A 21163-nucleotide genomic window follows, 5' to 3' on the forward strand; every position below is an offset into this window, starting at 1 on the left:
TTTTATTTATATTTTTATGAATGTTGTGTGAAAAATAAAAGAATCAATCAATCAATCAATCAATCTCCCCAACACACATCAAATCAGAACATCAGTTTAGTACAGTATACACACCAGAAAACATTCTGAATAGACAGAATTAAAATACAGTAAGTTTAAACAATGTAACCTAAAAAAAAAGCTTCGTAATTACACTAAGCAAGATAACAAGCCTAATTACATCATTAGTCCTGCCAAATATCAATGCGCCACCAAACCACGGTGTTCTACCTCCAAACAAAGGAAATATCTCAAGCGCAATAAATTAGTTCTTACAAACAAACATTAAAGTCATCAACGTAACGGTAAACTTGACTTATATCTAATACGATAATTCAGTTATTGTAATTTATCTAAGTTATGATCAATGTAGGCAAAAACTGCCCCACTACAGCGACAATTCTATACATACAGCAAGTCTGCCGATACGAGTGCAATAGCAAGCCGACCATGTGAGCGTCGCTAATGATAAACACATGCTAGGGTGATCAACCTAAAATGTGCTCATAATTCGGTATACGTAATAAAATTACTTAATTACGAACAATCATGTGATTCTTAAATACTTACATATCATCATAATGACAATTATCAAACATCAGTTATGGTTTTAAATAGAAAAACCCAGTAATTACATCAGAGAAACATTAGACGTGTAGATGAATTCAGCAGAACATTCTGAATTGCCCACGCAATATAGCGCCCTCTCTGTTCAGATAAACAACTTAGTTTCTAAGCGAAACATCCTCCCCCCTATGTGAGGAAATCACATAAACTTAACCTATTCTATTCATAACCCTCAACAGGATAAGATTACTGACAATTTAGTGATAGGCCGTGTATAATTTCCACTCGATGTTTTCAACGCTACACTTCGCACATGTTGGTCTTTTCCGGGGTATACATCAGCGTTGCTAGCGATAAAATTTAAATTATGTCGTATCCTGTCTCAAATAATGCCAGATTGGGAAAAATAATGCCAGATCCCCAAAATGTGGCCCTAAACAGCGCCACCAACGGTTGTATGTCTAATAAACGTTTGTAAACCCCAACTGACACAAAATAGGGCCTAAAATTGTATCCCCATGTCATACAAAATTTATATTTTTAGTTTTGTGAGTAATAACTAATAATTCTAAATATCTGGGGTGCGAAAATGGTAATTGCAAATGACACCAACACCAACTTAAATTTGGAAAAATACAGCTACTCGATGGCCGGAAATGGCACTTAATTTCAAATATAAAATAAAAATATATTTATTAGTACCTCCAGGATCTTAGCCCATGATAGTTTTGAAAGTGCCAATTATAATTTAAAATAGGAAATAAAAATATATATTAAGTGTTTCCAGGACCTCAGCCCCACCATGGTTGGGGCTGAGGTAAAACAAATTGGAAAAATAGAGCTGCTAGATGGCCGGAAATTGCACTTAATTTTAAATAACAATGTATAAGAGTCCCTAGGACCTCGCCCCATCATGGTCACTGAGAGGTGAAGAAAATTTGGAAATATAGGGTTGCTACGACGATGCAAATGGAACATAATTTGAAATATGGAAAACAAATTCTCTAGAAGAAATTCTTTTTAAAATTAGAGCTTCTAGTTACCGGAAATTGCCATTTTAAGGGTTGGGGTAGGGGTGTGGCCGCTTATAATTATGAACTGAAAAAACAAAACCCCTTTCATAATGTTTTCGTTCAATTGTCTCTACTAGATGGTACGCTCGCTTCGCTCGCGTAGGCCTACCATCTAGTTCGTGCCCACAGATGGTTCTCGAATACATAGTAATTTCAGCGTAAAAAAACTGTCGGTTTCAAATGTACGTACGGCAGGACTATAAAACATTGTCGTTTACAGAAACAAATAAATAGACACAATGATTTATGTAGTCAACCAAAATTAGCACCTAGAAACTTGTCACAAAATGAGTCGAAATTTGTTATTTGGACTCATTTTAACAAACCCAATTTTGTTAAATTATTCTTTATATTTCTTTATTATCCAATCATTAACGAAATATTTTTTTATAGGCCTATAAATAATATACCACTAAATAGAGTGAAACATTTCCGATTTAATACTTTATTAAAACTGTCACTGTCTCATGGTCGATTGAAATAGTAAAGTACATTTAAAGACCACTAATACGTTTATATTTTTGTAATTATTAATTAATACAAACGTTGAGAAACAATTAACAGTAATAAAGTATTATATAATTATGTGTTTATAATCTGAAAGTAGGGGCTACCAACACTCACAGTGATAAAGTTTATTAGTATATTTGTTTATATTATATCTAACAGTACCAACACACTTTTGATTCAAATGGCGATCAAAAGTGGTTAATACCTATTTGCAGTATTGTATAGCACTACAATACTATTTCTGTTTATTCTCCAAGGGTCTATAAATTTACCTACTTGTGTTAAACCATGGAGGTATGCAATAATTTGGAATGTTCCATTAATTGAAAATCAATACATTTCTATAAACGTATATTAAATCTATCAAAATAGTATTTTTTAAAGAAAATCAGCCTGTCTTCAACATTATGATGCTGTACTCTAGCTGTTCAACCGGTTTTCAGCTATTAAAAACAATTATCATAGGAGGAGATAGGAAAATGCGAAGCCTCCTCGTATTTTTGTGGCGGGTATTTTTCAAGATGGACATCTATTAGACAGTGTATACCACGATCGGAAAACACCCTATTTGGGGCAAATCGTTGAACCTAAATTCGTTTTAATCGTCAATAACTACTTATCTAACTTAATTTAATTAGTAAACAGGGTTACATCAGGTGGTTAAAATCAGTACTGAAAGTACGAACCAACTTTATATACCATCGAGTAAAAATTCTAGAAGTAAGGCGCAGTTTACCGAATTTTGCCCTTACGCTGGGGATCCAATAACCTGCATGGTCTCTGAAATAGAGCAACATAATTGGCCAATAACTAGCCTCTTCGGATTTGTTGTGCTGCCTATATCGCAGACACGGTAGTTTTTGAGCAGCCTTCCTATCCGAAGAGTCGATAAGTCCGAAACGAAAGGATGGAAGAACTATTGTACGGAAAACCCGAACAGATCTGTTTTGTATGATATGATATTGTGTAAGGTGATATGTATTAACAAAATATTTTATTTTTGTTCTGTGGTATATTATTTTTTTGGTTGTTCAAAAAACACAAAATTATGCCAGATTATGCTAAAAACGGCTAAATAATGCCGCGGCATTATGCCAGATGCCGTGGGCCTCCAAATAATGCCAAAAAGCATAATAATGCCAGAAATGGCAACTATGGTATACATCAGTGATCTTGGCTATGGTCCATTTTCCTCTTACGGCATTGGGATCTGCCAACATAACTACATCACCAACTCTTACATCTCTTTTTTGAACACTCCATTTCTTCCTCGGTACTAATAAAGGAAAAACGTCCCTCATCCAGGCTTTCCAAAAGGCATCGACCAACCTCTGCACGAACTCCACTCTTTTCTGAGGGTTCTTAGTTTCACGAAATGGACCTTGCGGCACATGACTAGAAGCCCTTCCCAGTAAGATGTCATTAGGACAAATATATGCACCGTCATCAGGATCGTTCGGCTTTCTACCAATAGGCCTCTCGTTTATTAAATTCGCCACCTCTTGCAAGTAAGTAAACAGCTCAAATGGAGTCAGACGTTGTTCACCCATTGACTTCTTTAGTGCGTGTTTACAAGTTTTGACGAGCGCCTTTGCACAGCCGTTGTGGTGTGGAGCTAATGGTGTCGTAAACCTCCAAGTGACTTGCTCTTCAGCGCAGTACTCCTTCAGCTTTATTGTGTCCCACCCGGCAACCATTTCCCTTAGCTCACGCTCAGCTCCAATAAATTGCGTTCCGTTGTCACTCTGGATCAGTTTTGGACGTCCCCTAATAGCAAAAAAATCGTCTTAGCACCTGAATATATTCCTGAGTCGAACAGTCAACCACAAGCTCCAAATGAACAGCACGGGTCACTAGACAGGTGAAGATGACCCCATAATGCTTGGTCGTCTTGTTGCGGCCAACTTTGACGTGGTATGGTCCAAAGTAGTCGCATGCAGTGTAGTGAAAGGGTGGTGTAAATGGTGTCACACGTTCTACCGGTAGTTCAGCCATAATCTGGGTTTCAGTTTTGTGCTCAAACACTCTACATGCTGTACATCTGAACTTGACAGTTTTCGCAAGAGTAGTTCCCTTAATAATCCAGAACTTTCGCCTTACTTTTGCAGCAGTCGTTGCGACGCCATAATGTCCGGTTTCATGTATTTGTCTTGTTAAAAGGTATGAGACAGGATGACATCTAGGGAGTAAAATGGGATAGGCTTGATCATAGGACAGTCTTTCGTTCCTAGTACGTCCTCCCACGTAAACAACACCATTCATCCTGAAAGGATTCAGAGACTTATATTCTTTCAGCTTCCTTAGTGACTTTTGCGCATCAATAACCCAATGTCGTTATGCTACCATTAGTTCATGTGAAGACAGCGCACCATCATCTACGCAGCATTTGGCTTTAGAATTCGTGATGAATCTAAAAACGTAAGCGGTAACTCTAACAAGTCTTCGCCAGCTTGAATACTTGTTACTGTTTATCGCTTCCTCGTGGTCTTGGACCAGCATGACAGTTTTCACTTTTCTTTTCTCCAAGTCTACATCTGCTTCATTTGCCTTAGGAATGGATCTTGGCCATTCATTCTCTGCTAACTTAAGGAATGATGGACCTTCTTTCCAATCGCCACTTAACTCGTCAACACTCACTCCTCTAGATATCTTGTCAGCTATGTTGAATTCTCCTGGAATGTGTCTCCAATCTGATGGGTTTATACTGACGTGATTGACCTCTTATCCAGGATAGAGCAATGATAGAATCCGACAGAAAGACAGCCTTCTTAAATTTCACAGACATTTCTTTGATCACCGACGCATACAGTCTAGTTGCTAACACAGCTGCCTGTAATTCCAGCCTTGGTACAGTCAAAGTTTTAAGCGGTGCAACGCGAGACTTCGCAGTCAGGAACCTTACACCAACTGAACCATCAGGCATTATCCATCTCGTATAACAAACGGCACCGAATGCAGTCTCAGACGCATCGCAGAATATTACTAGTTGTAATTCAGCATCTGGTTCAGGAATCAAGCATCTCATGAATTCAACACCATGCAAACTCTTCATTTCAGCAAAGAACTTAACCCAGTTGGCTTTCTCCGCAACACTCAACTCATCATCCCAACCGACTCCAGTTGCCCAAAGACGCTGCATCATGATCTTAGCTCGAATTAAGAATGCACCTGCAAATCCGATAGGATCAAAGATCTTAGAAATTTTGCTTAATACTGTTCGCTTAGTGACTTTAACATTAACATCGTCCTGCTCCATCTTGTACTTAAGCACATCTGTTCTTGGTTCCCATACAACCCCCAATACCTTTTGCTCATCCTTCTCAGTCATGACACTTTGTTCAGAATAATCCTGGTCACCGTGCAAATTAATGTTTGACACCCATTTCTTGACCTTAAACTTGGCGGTAGACAGAACTCTATCTATGTCCTTGGTAAGGTAGACAGCATTGGTTTCGTCTTTGACAGACGTGCAGATGTCGTCCATGTAGGTGTCTTTGCAAAGTGTATTCGCAGCTTGCGGATAGTTGGCTTCGTTTCCTTTGGCAGTTTTCAGGAGAGCAGTTATTGCCATGGCTGGCACTGGCTTGTCACCTGGCGTCACTATGGTCAGTACATACGTGTCAGGAGTACGTTGTTCGAAATTTCTCCATAGAAATCGGTGCATGCGCATATCACTCAGTTGTATCTTCACTTGATAAAACATCTTGCTGATGTCTCCCACAACGGCAACCTTAAATTCTCTAAACCTCATAATTACTCCCATGAAATTCTGTAACAGGTCAGGTCTTTTACTCCAGCAGTCGTTTAAGGATACGCCCTGGTATACACTGGATGAGTTAAAAACAATTCTGATTGGTGTACTAGCATTTTCCTGTCTGACTACAGCATGATGCGGAATGAAATGCGCTGGCCCAGAATAATCATTCTTCTCCTTGATTGAGAGTTTTCTTGCAAATCCACGTTCAACTAGATCTTCAATAGCTTTGTTGTATTGACTTCCAGAAGTTGGTGTTTTTTGGAGACGTTTTTCTAACGAGCATAGCTTCGCGAAGCATTGTTTCTCATTGTTCGCCAGCGCTTCTGGGGGTTTAACCCAATGGTACGGCATCATCCAACGACCATCTTCGCTCTTTGTGCACGAGTCCCACATCCTTGAGAATATCTTATTATCATCAGGCCTTAGTGACACATCCTCCTTTGTGCAGACACAGTGTGAAAGCTTTACCCCCATCTCTTCTGTGGCCCAACATTTTGAAATATCTACAGGTTCAGCTAACTTGACAAGCAGCATGGGGGTTTGTTGTTGCCTTGTTGACCCTCTGGCGTTTGTGCCAAACACAACCCATCCTAACAGAGACTTTCTTGTTACATAGTCACCCATAACTATACATATACCCGTGTGCATCTTCGCGTAGTTGACCCCTATCAAAATGTCAACATCATCGCTGCCTCTATGGATGGGCTCTCCCAGCTTCCCTTCGACTTCAGTTCGTAGGTTTTCACCAATCTCGGATACATCTGTAATGCTTGGTACCCCAACAGCACTTAAGGAGTGTAATGTCCCTTCCTTAGATGTGACGATGACGTTGTACACCCTGGTGTGAAGCAATGATTTCTCAGAGCCAAGCGTCGTTATCTCAACTGTAATAGGCTTGCTTAGAAATTTGCACTTCTTGGCCAGATCATCTCTTATTAAGGTCAACGTGGCACAAGTATCAAACAGGATTTTGGAGTCTCTATTGGCTCTGAGAAATCATTGCTTCACACCAGGGTGTACAACGTCATCGTCACATCTAAGGAAGGGACATCACACTCCTTAAGTGCTGTTGGGGTACCAAGCATTACAGATGTATCCGAGATTGGTGAAAACCTACGAACTGCAGTCAGCATCGGCATGACGACATCTCCATCTTTACTTGAATCTAGATCAAGGGTCATCAGTTGTGTCGTCGACTTATGGGCGATATGCAACATTGGGTGGTGAAATTTATCACAATGTATACACTTCTTTCTTCGGCGGCAGTTTACCATTGAGTGCTGCTTACCAGCCTAAAGCAAGCAAAGCATACATGACACTCCTTAGCTCGCTTCATCCTCTCTTCAGCAGGTACCTGCAGCAGCACAGGGCACTGGTCTGGCCAATGGTCGTCTGTCTCGCATCTCCAGCACTTCTTCCATTTGGTAGATATCTTGTTTTCTGGGTTGACCATTGTCGCTTCTGTTTGCAACACGCGTCCAGTGGTCTTCTCACCGGGCTTCGACGGTTTGTAACTCTCTAGGGCAGTTCCGAACACTGGGTCACTCATTTCGCTTGCAGATGACCTTACAAATGTAACAACATCCTTTAAACATGGTATCCTATCCCTCTCTCGCATCTTGAAGACCTCGCGAGTCCATCTCTGTTGCAGAAATTTAGGCAGTTTCCCTATTATTGTTTTTAGGCTTCCCTGGTTGTTTAGCTCTTGTAGGTATCCTAGGGCTTCCAGCGCTTGGAAACAATTGGTTAGGTCGTCAGCATAACCTTTGATTTTTGTAGGCTCTACCTTAGGCCTAGCTACTATTTCTCGAATCCAAGCCTGTACTATGGTTGAGCTGTTGCCGAACCGTTTCTTCAGGGTGGCCAAAGCAGATTCAAGGCCCTCAGCAGGCGGTTTAAGAACACAGAATTCAGTGGCGTCAAGTGCTCGGCCACAACATAAAGACCTTAGAACATTTAATTTTATACTTGGGTCAGTTATGCAGCTAACACTGTTATTAAAGGATGCGATAAATGTGTAGTAGTACAGCGCATCACCCTCAAACTTTCTTACGTGGGCTTTGGGTAGAGCCATGGCTTGCATCATACTTATTAGGCTATTCTCATGAGTCGTAATTAATTCTAAATTAACTTTCATAGCATCTACCTTTACATCATTACCACTTTGGGTGTCTATGTTAACTACTGATTTATTAGATGCATTATCAATTGAATTTTCATTCGACTTATCTGTTGACCCGTCTATAACTTCAATATTTGCAGGGTTTACGTTAATGATCGGGGTCTTACCGACTGTAGCTAACACCTTTCTTGATACCCTTGTAACCTGGTTAAACTCTCTCACAACAAGTCCTAGCCACTCTTCTTCTTGCTCGATTTCCTCTTGTTCCTTAATAGCGTCGACCAGATTATCATGTGCAGCTTCCACAGCATCTAGACGAGTCTTGGACTTCTCCAGTAGCTGGCGTATCTGATCTGGTACAACGTCTTCTTCTTTTAACTCGGCCTTCAACTCGTTTAAGGCCATCGTCAACTTGTCCTTGCGAAGACCTCTGCTTCGTCTCAGTGATGCCAAATCCTGTGCCTCCATAATTCTAGTTGGTTGCTGTTCCGAAAAAGTTAATTGAATTGTGGCGAGGCGAGGGATCGGCGCAGGCGCAGAGAGACTGTATTGAGATAAACTCCAGTGTAAGATACTAGATGAACTTTTATTCAATTCTAAAGAATCAAATCAGAAATGACAGTATCAGTAAAACAGTAATGACAGTCTCACGAAAATTAACAGATTAAATTGTTACAATACTAATAATACACAACAAGTTAACTTACAACTTATCTCCCCAACACACATCAAATCAGTTCAGTACAGTATACACATCAGAAAACATTCTGAATAGACAGAATTAAAATACAGTAAGTTTAAACAATGTAACCTAAAAAACAGCTTCGTAATTACACTAAGCAAGATAACAAGCCTAATTACATCATTAGTCCTGCCAAATATCAATGCGCCACCAAACCACGGTGTTCTACCTCCAAACAAAGGAAATATCTCAAGCGCAATAAATTAGTTCTTACAAACAAACATTAAAGTCATCAACGTAACGGTAAACTTGACTTATATCTAATACGATAATTCAGTTATTGTAATTTATCTAAGTTATGATCAATGTAGGCAAAAACTGCCCCACTACAGCGACAATTCTATACATACAGCAAGTCTGCCGATACGAGTGCAATAGCAAGCCGACCATGTGAGCGTCGCTAATGATAAACACATGCTAGAGTGATCAACCTAAAATGTGCTCATAATTCGGTATACGTAATAAAATTACTTAATTACGAACAATCATGTGATTCTTAAATACTTACATATCATCATAATGACAATTATCAAACATCAGTTATGGTTTTAAATAGAAAAGCCCAGTAATTACATCAGAGAAACATTAGACGTGTAGATGAATTCAGCAGAACATTCTGAATTGCCCACGCAATATAGCGCCCTCTCTGTTCAGATAAACAACTTAGTTTCTAAGCGAAACATATACTATTGCTATATTGGTAGTTGCAGTGTGTGGTTGTTAAATCGTTGGCTTACTGTTACCATGGATTAAGGAATAGAAGGATATGCATCGACGGTGACAACAAACGATTTTTCGTTTGCCTATACTAAAGCACTGCTGCCAATCAAACAAACACGCTCATTGAACTCCGTGTCTCTAACCGCGGCCCTCTATACAACGCTGCGAATCAACTGTTACATTTTTAGAACAAAACGTAGCCATGTAGAAATCGTATGCGCAGACTGATTTTTCTATTGACATGTCTGCGTCGATGATTAATTGACAACAATATATTGCTGAACAATTCTGTTTAATTTCATCACAATCGGACTACGAAAAGTTCACTTTCTTACGACTGGTAATTTTAAGTAGTTGGTAATAGTAATAAAATATGCAATTTTTATATTTGAATTATCATAGTGGCCTGCCACCTCCTGCCATTGAAAATTGTGTTAATCATCTATAGAATATTAGAATTATGCATTTGACCATGTATGTTGTTACCGTGTCTTGTGGTCTCAAGTACAACAAACGTGTTTTTAATATATGGCTAAGCAGTGGTTTCTTCATAAATCTCCTTAATTATCGATGTGATTATATTTAAATTGTAGTGCCTGGTGATTGGCTAGTCGTTATGTTATACACATCACATCCAATCACCGGGCCTAACTGAATAAAAACTGCGATCCCTGATCCGGGATTGGCTGGCTATGTATAGTTGCGATACGTCACCACTGACTCTACTACTCTCTAGCGCTCGTTTCGTTTTGAAAAGTAGACGCAAGGCAAACTTAACCATGAACAAACGAAGCATAAAAGTACCTTGTCTATTACTGATTATTATTCCCACAAGAAGTAGACAACGATGAGTATAGATCATGATTACACGTTGTAGCTACTACACTTAAGATTAGCCAACCAATAGGCCTACCTATAGATGAGTGGAAATAGACTTTTCAGTCAAACAAATTGCAACAGTTTGTTTTTTTGCTGAAACATACTCAACTATATGTAGATATTATCATATCCAAAATCTACCCTGATCTGCCCATTATAAATTACCTAATTTGCATAAAATCAAAATGGCTGCCATTTTACAACTTTGATCCCAATTATCTCTTAAACCATAAAGAATTTGGTATAAGAATGTATTGAACACAAATATAAACATGACCCCAAAGATTCAGAATAATATATTTGATTTGTCTTTGGGGTCAAGGTCAAAGGTCATTCCAGTTTGACATCTAAAATATGCTAATTATCTCTTAATCCATTAGGTATTTTGAATAAGTGAGTCATATGGCCGAGCGGTTAAGGCAGGGGCGCCGTTTATCGTACCTAAAGAGCCAACAACAACATCGGCAAGGGTTAGAGGCCGACTCGCTCCTAGTTCTGGTGGTGGAACAAGTCTTCTCGGATAAGGACTATAAACCGTAGGTCCAGTGTACACAGTTATAACCTGTGTGTACTTTAAAGAACCCAGTTCATTATTCGAAAAAGAGTAGGGGGTTACCCCGGTGAACTGGTTCACACAATAGCCTCTGTATCAGGGGGATTACCACCTATCTGATAGGACAGTGATTAATTCACTATTGGTAATCCTTGGCCACAGTGCCTAAAGACATAAAATAAATAAATAAATAAATAATAAGAATGTATAAGTACAAATATAAATGTTACCCTAAAGATTTAAAATAATGTATTTGATTTGTCTTTGGGGTCAAGGTCAAAGGTCATTCCAGTATGGCCTCTAAAATATGCTAATTATCTCTTAATCCATTAGGTATTTTGAATAAGAATGTTTAAATAATGTAAAATAAGACAACTCCCTGGTTTAACTATAGTACAAATATAGGCCTAAACATGACCCTAACGGTTTAGAATAATGTACAGTAATTGAGTTGTATTAGGGTTCAAGGTTCAAAAGGTTATCTAATTACACTATATAAAATTTGAAAATAACTCTCAAAACATCAGGTATTTTTAACAAGAATGTATTTAATATAAATATGACCCTAAATATTCAGAATGATGCAATTGAGTTGTATATGGGGTCAAAGTCAAATGTCATCTAATTATGCCATATAAAATATGCTAATTATCTCTCAAAACATCAGGTATTTTTAACAAGAATGTATTTAATATAAATATGACCCTAAATATTCAGAAAGATGCAATTGAGTTGTATGGGGTCAAAGTAAAATGTCATCTAATTATGCCATATAAAATATGCTAATTATCTCTCAAAACATCAGGTATTTTGAACAAGAATGTATTTAATAGAAATATACATAATAATAGTTTTCCCCGACCTTTGGAAAAGGGCTACTGCAGTTCCCATTCCTAAAACAGTGAATGCTAGTTCTGTCTCTGACCTTAGACCTATTTCCCTTACCTATGTTCTTGCCAGGGTATTTGAATCTTTTATTGTTAAGTGGATTCTTGAAGATATTAAGGGTAAATTAGATTCTCGTCAATTTGGTAGTAGGAAAAAGGCTTCCTCAACTCACTATCTTGTTAGTCTTATTGACTCTACACTCAAAGATGTTGAGAAGGGTAAATGTTATGTTAACCTATGTGCCACTGACTTTACTAAAGCTTTTGATCGTGTTGATCATAATTTTATTATTATAAAGTTGATTGAACTGGGTGTGAGGTCGTCCATAATTCCCATCGTCTGCAGCTTTCTCACTTCCCGTTCTCTCAACACCAAGTTTGCTGGGATTTTGTGTCATCTTCAAAGTCACTGACTTGTGGTGTCCCACAGGGGACATTGCTTGGCCCTGTACTTTTCCTAGTACTTATTAACGATGCTTGTGTTGATTGCTGCAGACGATGGAAATATGTGGATGACCTCACCCTTGGGGAGGTCGTTCGCAAAGGTGATTTGCCTTCCATGCAATCCCTGTTAGATGATCTGAGTGTTTGGTGTTCATCCAATAATATGATACCCAAACCCTCCAAATGCCATATCTTGGTTGTCAATTTTCTTAAGGACAAGTCGGATGATATTATATCGCCTTCTTTTAGTCTGAGTGGTTCCATTTTACAAGTAGTTGATCACATGACGCTTCTTGGTGTAATCATTCAAAATGACCTGAAATGGGAACTTAACACTAATAATATTGTGTCTAGAGCTTCTAGACGTTTATTTTCCTTGTGCATTTTGAAGAAAGCAGGAATCTTAATTAATGATCTGTTGACTGTTTATATGGCGTATATAAGACCTATTTTAGAATATGCTGCCCCTGTTTGGCATGGCGCTATCACTAAGGACATGTCCAAGTCTATTGAAAAGGTACAAAAGAGAGCATTGCGTATCATGCTAGGTAACAACTATTTGTGCTATGATCATGCATTGTCTGTTACTGGTTTACCTACTCTTGTAGAGAGAAGAAACAAACTTGTGTTGTCTTTCGGGGAAGGCTTATTAAAATCCGAGCTGTTTAGAGAAATACTTCCCCCTCTTCATAAGCCAGCTCGGTCTCTCAGAGTCAACCGCTTTCTTGAAGTACCTCATTGTAAAACCAGCAGACTTAGGTCGTCTCCAGTTCCCACCATGGTGGATATAATTAATAGGCACCACTAGCTCTTTTTTAGATATGTAATAAGTGAATGTTTTAAGGTTTTTTATTCATGTATGTTTTTAATTGTATGGTACGATATCTAATTTTATTAAGATGTTTCTATTTTTATAGCAATTTTAACTAATTTTTAGTCATTTGTAATACATTTCATTTCAGTCCTTGACTGTCGTTTTGTAATATATTTTTATATACCGAATAAATAAATAAAAAAAAAAATAATATGTTCTTATGATTTGCATTTGATTTGTATTGGGTCAAGATAAAATGTCATTATCTTACAATATAAAATACTCTAATTATGAAGTGAATTCATTTCAATTTGGTTGGGGATGTACTTATGAACAACTCATATCTATTTTGAAAATCTGATTTGAGTTAACTTCAGGGATCAGACTATTAGGAAAGGTGTTTTAATTGTAAGGAATTACATTTATTATATTTGGGTTTTTTTTAGATTATAGTACACTATGCTAAAATATGTCACACAAAAACTGTCAATCCTGGCTGGTTGTGTGAAGTGTTTAAACTGAAATTATGGGAAAGTGTGGAAACACCTTTACCCTTACAAAATTTGTAACTGTGAAAATGGAGGTCATGTGGTTCAAGCAGTTACCGACCACTTGAAACAGTAAAACCTGACCCTAACATTGGGAAAAGTTAAGTTGTACTAACCAAAGTGGGTGCAGTATTAAGAATACAGAGACTATGTGAACTAAAAATCTTTAGAACAAGTGTCTATAGTTTACTTTAGTATAAGAACGAGTCCTCTGCTCTCAAATGACACAAATATAAAGATACATTAAAAAAAAATTAGAATCTTTCGTAACACCCTAAATTTTTAAGTTTGAGATGGATGAAAATTAAATAAAATCCAGCCATTAAAAACAAGTGTAGTTTGTATTCATATTTAAATACCCTTAGTGTATGTTAAAATTTATCTAAACACAAACATTTTAAAGTATCAGTATATATTAGGATTAAGTAACAGTATTTATTAATACTTTTATTAGCAAAATGATGCTTCAATTGAGAATGTAATGAATACAGTAAGACAGTAAGTCATTGTGATACTTACTAAAGTATACTTTAACAAAACTAGTTCTTTGCAACTGTTGTTGCTTAGTTTAACTGTAGATAATTTGATAAAAAAAAAATTATAGATGATGATAAATTACTAATTATCAGAAAGCTAAGTTTATTGGTCTACTCTGACGTAATTTTACTGAATTCTCAGAGAACCGAGAATTGTCCAAAGTATGGCAAAAACATCTTAAAAAGTAACTCCATTGACGATCGAGTCCGACCCAAGAATTATTTAGACATTTTTGTGACCAATGTTTCAGAAATGTAAGGTTATAAGCTTCGTAGGTCTACTAAAGTAGGTATGCCTAAATGTAAAAGTAAATGTCAAAATAAGCTATACTGTATGGTATAAAGTAAATGACCTACTGATACTATGTAAATTTAGTAGTTATAATATTTATAAATAAACAATTTTTTCAAAATTGACCTAGTAATCTCTGGGTGGGCGCAGTGTGCAGACATCAATCTGCTGCAATGTCTGTACTGTATATGCTATGTTTTTAGTAGTAGTAAGACTAGGATAATTAGAATTTTTTTATATTGTGACCTTTGACCCAGTGACCCCAGGGTAAGATTAAAAATCAAATGTGCTATTCTGAATCTTAAGGGTCATGTTTATATTTGTACTTATACATTCTTATTCAAAATACCTAATGGATTAAGAGATAATTAGCATATTTTAGATGTCAAACTGAAATGACCTTTGACCTTGACCCCAAAGACAAATCAAATATATTATTCTGAATCTTTGGGGTCATGTTTATATTTGTGTTCAATACATTCTTATACCAAATTCTTTATGGTTTAAGAGATAATTGGGATCAAAGTTGTAAAATGGCAGCCATTTTGATTTTATGCAAATCAGGTAATTTATAATGGGCAGATCAGGGTAGATTTTGGATATGATAATATCTACATATAGTTGAGCATATTTAAGCAAAAAAACAAACTGTTGCAATTTGTTTGACTCAACGCCTATTTTTCATCTATTTCCACTCATCTACTAGGCCTATATCATTGTCGGCAAATCATAGGGTTTACTAGTAAGCCTAGAAGGCCTTGGCCTACTATCCTTGCTGATTTTGTAATTTTAAATGTAGGCTGAGACAACAAGATCAAGGTCATTATATACTATTGCTACTTGTAGTGTTTGGTTGTTAACTCGTTGGCTTACTTTTATATACGTATTGTTCCAAGCTGATGTTCGATTCGATGTTTTTTTGTGCGCGTACACGATACCACAAGGTCATGGTAATACATGCCATTGCTACTTGTAATGTTTGGTTTTTCTCGTTGGTTTACTATTATATGTACGTATAGTTCCTAATCGATATTCGATTCGATGTTGTATGTTGTGCGCGTACACGACACTACAAGGTCATGTATACCATTGTTACTTGTGGTGTGTGGTTGTTAACTCGTTGGATTACTGTTATGTAGGCCTATGTCTAGTTCCAAATACAAACAGTTAGCTAGATTGCGCCAAAGAGTTGCAATCTAGGCCAATACCATGCAATAAACAAAATGCAGTAGTCAAGGCCTACAGTTTTCATTTTAAAATTCTGATGGTGACAATATTTGGCTACAGAATTACATCGCGTTTGTACTCTTTCGCTCTGTTTATATTTTGATAATTTCCTGTTATTCGAGAGCCATCTGGACAATTGCAATTGCGTACGTATACGTAAAGACGTAGGTTTTATTCAAGGACAAATTGTATTCGTATTTGTATAAAGGACAAATGTCAGTAAGTCGCGCGTAATCTTTTTCTCAGTGCTTCAGACCATGGGTTCATACTTTCCGTACTAAATTGTGCCAGCAATTGAAAGTCATTAGGCCTACTAATTGAGTATGTTAAATTGAACTGTTTGTCCCATTCCTTTCCGTACCCAAACTAATTTTGGCTAGGATTTAAAAGCATGATAATGGTTTGTTAGTGGATTAGGTTCTGTAATGCAATGTGTAAATATTTCGAAGCTTTATATATTCGAGAACCATTGTAATTAATTTATGACCGAACTGATAAACAATCTCTAAAGCTTCATGGCTTAACTTGTTTATGTATCTTTAAACTGGGACGTTTTTTAGTCGCGTGCAACGTAACTCTACAGCTCACGTCTATGTCGGTCAGTTGGTAGGACGGTTGGTCGGTAAACACTAACTAAAGCACGCGACTGCAGCCATGTATATGGTGTTGTTTTCTGTTATGTTGTCTATATTTTTTTTCTCTTTGTTGGGGGGGGTGGGGGGGGTCCCACATTTATTCTCATATGCATAAACTATACAGTCTAAATATAATAGGGTTAGTATACTATCAGTGTCTAACTGATATCTCTTCCATTCATTATATTCATTTTCTATTATAATTTTAATTCTTTTCTACACTAAATATTCACTTTTTTTTCTTAAATTATTTGCATGCACATTTTTTCTATACATCATACAGAATAGAATTTGTTTTATGTGAATTAGCTTTTTTATAGCATAATAAAATATAACAAATATATATTCTCCATTTTACAAAGTTTATACACATACATAATTTAGTTAATAATGTTCACAATTTTCTCGTTTCCTATTTTAACTAAATCATTTTCCTTTTAACCAAGCCTCTTTTAATTTTTAATTTTTAAGTATTTGTTTTTTAATGCCCTTCTCTTCATTTGTGAAAATGTTGAGATGTAACCTGAATTTTATTTCATTTAAAAACATATTGTATACTGATGTATTTTACGTTTGTATAAACAGAATATTCCTACAGTTCCGATTTTTTTACGAACATTTTCATTTTTTTGAAAAAGGAAATTATGTAAGTTAAAATTGGTAAGATTAAAATTCTTTACATCTTTTATTCGACTTTGACAGTTCATTTCTGTCAAAATAAAGAAATTCGCTATGCCAATTACCGGTAAACTAAAGAAGTTAGACCAGCTTGGAAAGATCTGCATTACACACGTGAAATTTACTTGGTTAAATAATCTTACCACTATCATGGATGTAAGAACAGCATAGTTGAAGACATTAAGCATGAAAACAGTTACCCAGAGAAGAGGAGAGACTTAATGTCGGTAAAGTACTAGGTGATTCTCTTACAAAAAATATCATCACTACAAATTACCTTATGGAAATTCAATCCATAGGTGGAGCTGATCTAAATAAAATAAAAGAACCAGTGTGGAGAAATAAATAATTAGAGAGGAACGAATTAGATAACATCGGATAAAGTTCATTGTACGATATACTATATTTTTTAGATATTCCAGACCATAATCCTTGAACATTTTATTGTCGACAGATCAGATATCAGATCAGTGCCTTGTCAATTAGCTATAATATTCCGAGTCTCGTTATAACATTTATTGGATTAAGACTTTTTTTACTCTTAGACTACGCCATGATTGGAAAAAAGGGAGGCCGATATTGATGCAGCATCAATTCGTTTTAATATTTCCTGATTCATGTAATGGAATTGAAAGTATTCCTGATGTTAATTTTGCCTAGAATCATTTCAAAGAAACATTGACTAATATTATTGATAAAGTTGCCCCTGTCAAAGAAGTAAGAATTAAACACAAAACAGAACCGTGGTTCTCCTCTGACATTCTAGAAAACATAAAGAATAGAAATAAACTATTAAATAAATTTAATAAAAATAGGGATCCTCAACTTTATAAACAATATTGCACACTAAGAAATAAGGTCCAACGTGATATAAAAACCGCTAAGTCTAACTTCTATCTTAAAAAAATTAAAGAAAACAGAAATAATCCTAAAAAGCTATGGAAATACCTTAAGGACATTGGCTATAGTACTAAGAGGAAAGAATGTAAACATTTTTTTTTAGATATTGATGGTAACGCATGTTTTAATAATTGTACTATATCTAATTACTTTAATGACTATTTTACAAATATTGCATCTGACCTTGTATCCGAACTGCCTATGTGCAATAATTATATTTTTGATACTAATTCTGAGCATTTTAAATCTTTTTATAATTCTAGAAATGTACTGCCGAATAAGTTTATACTGTCCGAAGTTAATGAAGAGACCATATTTCATGAACTAAACAAACTAAACGCTAATAAAGGACCAGGACTCGATAATCTTCCAGCCAGATTCTTAAAAGATGGCGCAATTATCCTTAAGAAGCCTGTAACCTATATTGTAAACCAATCTATAAGTAAAAAAGTAGTTCCAAGTGATATGAAAACGGCGAAGGTTTTGCCTCTTCACAAGAAAGGTTCGAAAGATAATGTGAGAAACTACAGACCCATTAGTATTTTAAGTAGCATGTCTAAACTCTTAGAAAGAGTGGTTTATGATCAACTCGAAAAGTACTTGTTTGAAAATAAGTTACTTTATGAATTTCAAAGTGGTTTCAGAAGAACCTTCTCTACCGACTCAATCCTCATTCACTTAAACGATTTTATTAGAACACAGATTTCAAAAGGCAATTATGTTGGCATGGTCATGCTTGACCTGCAAAAAGCCTTCGACACAGTCGACCATTCTATTCTGTGTAAAAAATTAGAAGCTATGGGGGTTGGGTCGGTAGAATGGTTCCGGTCTTATTTATCTAATAGAAGACAGATTGTTTGTATCGATGGAACTTGTTCAGAACCCAAACGTTGTACACATGAAGTTCCACAAGGTAGCATATTAGGTCCGCTTCTGTTTATATGTTACATTAATGATATGTCAATATGCATTGAGAATTACTGTAAATTGTTATTATACGCTGATGATAGCGCAATGTTGGTGGCCCATCGTGACCCAGTATATATTTCTAATAACCTAGGGCATAATATGGAAGTATGCAATAACTGGTTGGTTGAAAATAAATTGTCCATGCACCCACAAAAAACGGAGTGCATCATTTTTGGATCCAAAAAGAAATTAAAGAATATCGAACAATTCGAAGTCCTCTATAATGAACATACCATCCATAGTTGCAATTCCATTAAATACCTTGGTTTACAAATAGATAATTGTGTGTCTAATGAAGAATATGTTAACAATATAATTAAAAAAGCAAATTCCAGATTAAAGTTCATGTACAGACAAGCTAGCTGTTTGGACATGCAAAGTCGTAAGCTGTTATGCACGGCGTTAATTCAAAGTATTCTTGATTATGCTGTCTCGTCCTGGTATTGTGGTATCAGTACTGTCCTGAAAAATAAGCTTCAAGTAACACAAAACAAAATTGTGAGATTTATTCTCGATCTCGCCCCTAGGGCACATGTTGGTCAGGCCGAACTTTCCGTTACTGGATACCTGAAAATAAGTGATAGAGTTAAGTATATTAGACTAATCCACGCTTTCAAAATATACCACGATATTGACGCTCCTTATCTTAATGAACATTTTACAAAGATTTCTGAACTAATAGTACAAGGAAATCCAATGTAAACTTTGTAATTCCAAATATTAAAGGCCAAGCCTCTAAAACATTTTATTATAATGCTATTTAAGACTGGAATGATCTACCTTCCGATATCAAGAGTATACAAAAATTAATTGAATATAAACGTGCGTTAAAGGTTCACTTTGGTATTGTGCATTAACCATGCTGATGATTGTATTTTGTATATGGATGTTTCTGTTTATTGTATTAATATGCATTTATAATGTACACATTATTATCTAACTTGCTTGTTTAAAGGACCCCATTGGAATTAAGCTGTTTCAGCTTTATGGGTCATCCTGGTATTTTTGTTGTATTGAGTACCGAATAAAACAAACAAACAAACAAATACTACGACCGATATATAAGTAGGCTACGAAAGTTGTTATTTGATCTTTTTGTTCCAAAATTAACAAGATGCATCACAAAAAAAATATGCATTACTCATCAGTCATATGCATAGGTGCCACCCGGGTTTCAATTTCCAGAGGCATTGGTCATGTTTTCGAGAACCATTCGGGTACACCCATTAGAGGGTGCGCGAGCGAACCTTCTAGTGTAGGGAAATTATACTGTAGGTGGAGGTATGCACTTTCGGAGTGCCCTCTAGTTCCTTCTTTATCTAATCTCTTTCTCTCATACCAGTACCGTTCAAATTCGATTGTTAAATTGTTAAAATGTCTTAATACTGTTAGTAGTACTATTAGTTTGGAGCAGCAGCACTTGTAAAAAACGAATTTAAATGATTAGTAACGATAGTATTGCCAAGTTAGAAGCAACACTTGTGCTTGTATTATTAGTTTATTAGTTGACCATTGAATAAATTCATCGTACTTATTAAGTGTGCAGCACTGTGGCACAGTAGTTAGAGTATTGGACTTCTTGCAATCAAGAGGTTGCCGGTTCAAGCCACTGCAGTGTTGAGCCGTTGAACAAGATTCTTTATCCACGTTGTTCCTCCCCACCCAGATGATAGAAATGGGTACCGGTATGTAAAAAGTAATGGGAAGGTAAATCAGACTCGTTTGTGCGGGAGGAGTGGCGTACCCCCAACAAACATACACACTTAGTGGAGTCTGGCCCAAACGCTAAATAAATGGAGATGGGCACCACGGCCGTTAGCATTAGCTTAGGTTTCGACTTTATCTTTACCTTTTACTTATATCAAGAGAACAGAGCCGTTGTCTGAATAGTTAATATTCATGTCACTAATAAGAATGTACTCACAATCTTGAGGAATTTTATACAGTATAGTTTCAAAAAAGAGATATAAAAGGAAGAACAGACAAAGATTTATTTTAAAGCATTTAGTCCAACATTCTTTTATTCGAATTTTCTAGACAGTGTATGCCTATTAGTGACACGTTGTGTAGTTGTAGTTCAATAATTTAATCAATCGAATTCGTGTACCAACACCAATACTAACAACATTTAAATTTAAACAGAGAATGTGAATTTTACTAAAATCCGATCCGCCGATCCAATTAATAAACATAAGATACGCGTTAAAATAGGATAGCTCAAATTTAAATTCCAGAATTTTGAACAAATACTGAAATAGTCGGTTAATTAGT

The 21163-nt window shown here is 36.2% G+C and overlaps 1 pseudogene; it reads right to left on the minus strand.

Annotated features, from left to right (window-relative positions):
* Positions 1-554: 554 nt before the first annotated feature.
* Positions 555-8536, minus strand: LOC140054804 (uncharacterized; annotated as a pseudogene).
* Positions 8537-21163: the final 12627 nt, after the last annotated feature.

This window comes from Antedon mediterranea, chromosome 7 (genome assembly GCF_964355755.1).
Source record: "Antedon mediterranea chromosome 7, ecAntMedi1.1, whole genome shotgun sequence".
NCBI classification, from domain to species: domain Eukaryota; kingdom Metazoa; phylum Echinodermata; class Crinoidea; order Comatulida; family Antedonidae; genus Antedon; species Antedon mediterranea.